Source organism: Apium graveolens, chromosome 3, assembly GCF_009905375.1.
Source record: "Apium graveolens cultivar Ventura chromosome 3, ASM990537v1, whole genome shotgun sequence".
In the NCBI taxonomy this organism is placed as follows: domain Eukaryota; kingdom Viridiplantae; phylum Streptophyta; class Magnoliopsida; order Apiales; family Apiaceae; genus Apium; species Apium graveolens.
Genome location: NC_133649.1, coordinates 141,494,917 through 141,499,987, shown reverse-complemented (window position 1 = coordinate 141,499,987; position 5,071 = coordinate 141,494,917).

Below are 5,071 nucleotides of genomic sequence, written 5' to 3'. Positions count from 1 at the left end.
TTTGGATGAAGAATCGGTTACTGGACTATGGGTTAGAATTTTCTAAAATACCGATTTACTGTGATAATTAAAGTGCTATTACTATAACGGGTAATCCAGTTCAACACTCAATGACAAAGCACATCAGCATTAGGTACCATTTCATAAGGGAGCATGTGATGGAAGGTATAGTGGAATTGCATTTTGTCCCAATAGATCAACAACTAGCAGATATCTTCACAAAACCACTATGTGAAGCTACTTTTACAAGACTGGTAAATGAACTTGGAATGGTTTCAGGTTCTTTCTCAAAATCTACTTAGTATTTGTTCTCATGCATCAGACTTTATGATTAGTGTTTACAGATTATCTTATCCCCATGTAATCTGTGCTTAAATTGTAATATATTAAACACTTCTTGTTATCTGATGTGATTCTATAAACTCTGATAGTGTTTTAAATGTTCTGTGACTATTCAATCCAATGAGGATTATCTTGTTGGATGCTGACTTAATAGTCTTTAACAAACTATGTATCTCATGTTTGAATTAGTTGTTTATGTGGAAATCAATAACACAGGAAAATTCTGATTTTGATCTTAGTCAAATTTACTTTGTGTATCTTATTACTAAGTCACAAACTAGATTTTTGCTTCTTATCTGTCAAATTCTGATGTCAGTAAATCTTAAGGATGAACTACATGCTTGATAAGCCTCACGTATCTGAAGAAAATAAAAGAAAAGAAAAATTGAAATCAGGTACTCCTTTGAGATCTAAAGTAAATATGTGAAAGGTAAGATCCAAGTGGATTGTTGGTATTAATTAATATGCATTAGAAAAGAAAAATAAATTTTTCTTGGTGACTTTTCACATTCTCTGATTACTGGAGAAATATTCTAATAATAGCATAAATTCTGATAGCAGTTGTGACCCATTTACACTGAGAAGTCATTGTAAAAAGAATGTCAAAAGATGCATAAAATGAGCACAAACAGTTGAGGTGGACTCTTGCATAAATTTATTCTATAGTAGACTTCAAAATTAAAGACAGATTTTAAGCACTTTTCTTAGTTATGCCTTATTTCTAAGATATACTGAAGTTTATCAGACTTTAATCTTTATCTGATCATTTGCACATACACACACTATCACTACATATGAATGATGAAAATTACTTTGGTGTTTAAATTGTTTCAGATAAACAGTTAACCATTATTTGCATAGATTCTGAGGACAAGTTCTTATAAAAGTTCTGATGATTAAACTCTGAAGAAACCAGTCAGTATTTGTGTGAAGAATCACAGAAACAGTCATTCACTTTTTGAGTACGGAAGCCATGTTCTGATGACCGTTAAATTCTGATAATAGTCAAGTTCTGATGCAAATCCTGATGCAAACTCTGATGCTTACATGTCACATTTTAATTACTTGACTGATTTTTAGTATTTACTGTAACAGTTATATTTTGTTAGAAAATAATTAAGTGAGATAAAAATAGTGATAATCATTTGGTTAATGGGTTGCGTGTTTGTTTTGGTAACTGCATGTGAGCAATAATTACTGCACGCTTATCGTGCCCACTCATTACTGTTTTGACTGTTTCCATGCTGCCAGGTGTAAAAAGTCTGTTCTGCTTCACAAAAATAGCCGTTGTCACGTGGAGTGTATAAATAAGAGAGTTAAAAGATTTTACAATCTTTTACCTAATATTCTTATTTTCTAATCTCTCTTATTCTCTCTCACTCTCTAATATTCTGTGAAGTTATTTCTTACAGGAATTTTATCAAACACCTTTCGTACACACAACTTTTCACTTAATTTCTTACAGAAATGGCACCCAAGGACATCATCTTTAATGGAGCCAAGTTCGTACCCAATAACTACATGGCTATTCTCAGCAAGGATGATGCTCCATCAGATCTTCATTTTATTCAAGATTTTCTGACTAACAGTGAGATTGAGTATGCTCTAACCCAACCACAATTACTCTCAGGAACACAAATACTGGAGTTTTGGAGGACTGGGGTATGTGATGATGGTGGTGAAAATGGGTCCCTAAGTATTATCTTCACAACAGGTGAAGAAGAGCATCTAGTTAACTTGTCAACTGTTCGACAAGCTCTACACTTGCCAGAAAATTGCACTTTCAATACTCAGATTGAGGAGCCACTTCTACAAAGTATGATGGCCTATCTTGGCTACGAGAAAAGTTTGTCCAAGCTGTGACAACTGAAGAGGCCATATATTAGAAGGGAGTGGAGCTTTCTCTTTGACTACATCACTAGAGCTTTTGCCAAAAAATGCTCCAACTTTGATGCCATTCCAATTCTGAGTCAGCAAATAGGGTATGCATTTCTTAATCAAACTCATTTTGATTATGCTACTGCTATTTTGGGTTTTATTGGGAATAGGATGAATGAGGACCCAAATACTGTTTATTTTGCTAGATTTTGTCAACTCATTTACAGTTTTTGTTGTTCAGATAAGCCCCAAAACTTTAGTGAGTCAATTCAACCTCTTAAACTTGCTAAAAGGGCCTTCATAGATTTGTTATCTACTGATAATGAGAAAAACTTGCTAAGACCCCTTCAAATTCCTGAATCTGTAAAACAGTTCTTAGTAAACTCTGACCCCAACACATACACACCCAAATTTCTTGAAGTTGCACCCTCTCAACCTCCACCAACACAACCTTCCACCTCTCAACCACAGCCTACCATCAGAACCTATTTCCAACCAGCACAATCTTCTCAACCACAACCATCAACACCTACTACCAAACCAACCTCTGGTACTTCCCAGAAGGTGCCAGTTGTAAAATCTTCAAGAGCAAAATATGTTCCTCAATCTCCACCAAGGAGAAGAAGAAATATAATTTTGAGGGATGAATCAGATGAAGATGAGCAAGTTCAGGTTCATGCATCAGAACCTGTGACAACAGAAGCTGAAAATATAATTTTTCAGAAGGAGGTAGAAGCTGAAGACTCAACTCTTCAGAAAGAAAATGAAGCTGAAGGTTCTAGAATTTAGAAAAGGAAAAGATCTGCAAATTCTGATGCATATCATGTTTCTCCTCCATCTAGTAGAAAAAGGAAGACTAGAGCAGGTGTGAGAATTGCACAAGCTCAATATGAAGATGCTGAGGAAGGGGATCCGGAATCTCTGATCTCATCAGAACCTATGGTAATTGAAGCCCTTCCAGCACGTGGAAACACTGTTCATGACACAGTGATCACACCTCATATCTCTCCAATCAAAGAAACTGTTACAGTTGAAGATTTAGGATTAAGTCCTGAAATTGATATTCATAGGCTGAACATACCAACTGTCTTGTATCCGGAAGCACCAGCAAAGAAGACAACTCCACCTATTTCTCCACTAAATGCTGAAGTTCCTACCACACCAATTCTGGATGTGGAAACAGATGAAGTTATACCAGAATCACCTTCAGTGACACACACTTTAGTAGTGTCAGAAGATGATGAGATTCTCTCAAGTTCTGGGGACAGTGCTCCAGTAAATGCTCCAATTCTTGGAAATGAGGCACTGCTTAAAAAGTTTGTTGAAGAAGATGCTCATGTTCCTTGGGAGGAAACTCACAGAGGAGTTGAATGGACCAAGAAGTGGAATGAATCTGACTTCATTCCCAGCTCAAAAGTTCTGTCAGATCATATTGCAAAAGCTAATGAGTTGCTGACAAATTCTGATTTCAAAACTCAACTTAAAGTCACAGCTCTCAGTACTAAAAGTCTTCAAGGTCAACACTCCATTACTCATGCCAAGGTTGATAAACTATAGGAAAATGCTGATAAGCTGGACCTGATGCTCAAGCTAGACAAGAACAGGTTTATTAAACCTATTCATGAAAAAGTAGAGGCTATTGAGAAAGTTCAAGAAAAGAAACAGGACCAACTGAATGAAGTCCTGCAAAATCAAGCCTCTTAACAAGCACAACTCAATAAAATCCAATCTTCAGTGGAACTCCTTCTTTCACTACTCCTACCAGATGATGCCAAAAAGGGGGAGAAGGTAATTAAGTCCAAATGCTCAACTAGTTAAGTACTGAAGAAGAAGGATGATGAAGAAGATGACCAAGGAAACCCTAGCAAGTGAAAAGGTCAAGGTCAAGGGAAAAGCAACAAAGTTTTTTCACAGAAACTAATTTCTGATTCTAGCAAATCTTCTACACAGAAGAATACAAGTTCTGAAGCTGTGAATGCTCAAGTTCTGAAAGCAAGTTCTAAAAATCAAAGTCTGATATCAAGTTCTGATATTCTCATTCAAGGAGGAAGTCAAGACTCTCAGAAGTTTTTACAAACTCTGAAGCTTAAGGGAAGGGAGACTTCTGTCTACTATAAGGATCCCAAGATTCAGACACTTGATGAAGAGATTGCTAGAAGATTATTTCTCAAGCATAATCCTGGAATGGATTTAGAGACTCCAAAGGAGGAAGAAGCTATATTTGCAGCTGAGAAGACAAATCTTAAATCTAAAGCTTCTAATATAAAGAAACCTCCAAGGCCTAAGGCAAAATGCATTATGATCAAGGACAGGTCAACTTCTGAGGCTTCAAAGCCCAAGACAAGGTCACAAGTTGAAACTGATCCCAAAGCAAAAGGGAAAGCAAAGATTGATGAACCAATAAAGAAGCAGGAGATGAAGATTACTCAAGTCCTGATGAAACCTGTATGCAAGTTGGTTCAAGTCTTTGATGCTGCTGCTGCTGAAGATGAAACTGTTGAAACTCTGAAAAGAAAAAAGATAACAGAAGAATCTAAGACAACCTCTGACATAGCTCAAGTTGTTCAGAGTGAAGACATTTCAGAACATCAAGGTATAAATGAAACAACAAATCCTGATCAAGACTTCAACCTCTGACAGAGCTCAAGTTAATTTGAACAAGATAACAGTTACTGATAAGAAGAAACTCTTATGGAAAAATGTTAAACCATCAGATCCTAAGAAAAGTCAACTGCTATCTGATTTCATGACTGTTGGATTTAACGACAGAGAAGCAAGTGACAGAGCTGGATTAGGTTCTGAAGAAGCCAAGATCAAAACATTAGTTGAAGTAATTACCAGAGATCCATTC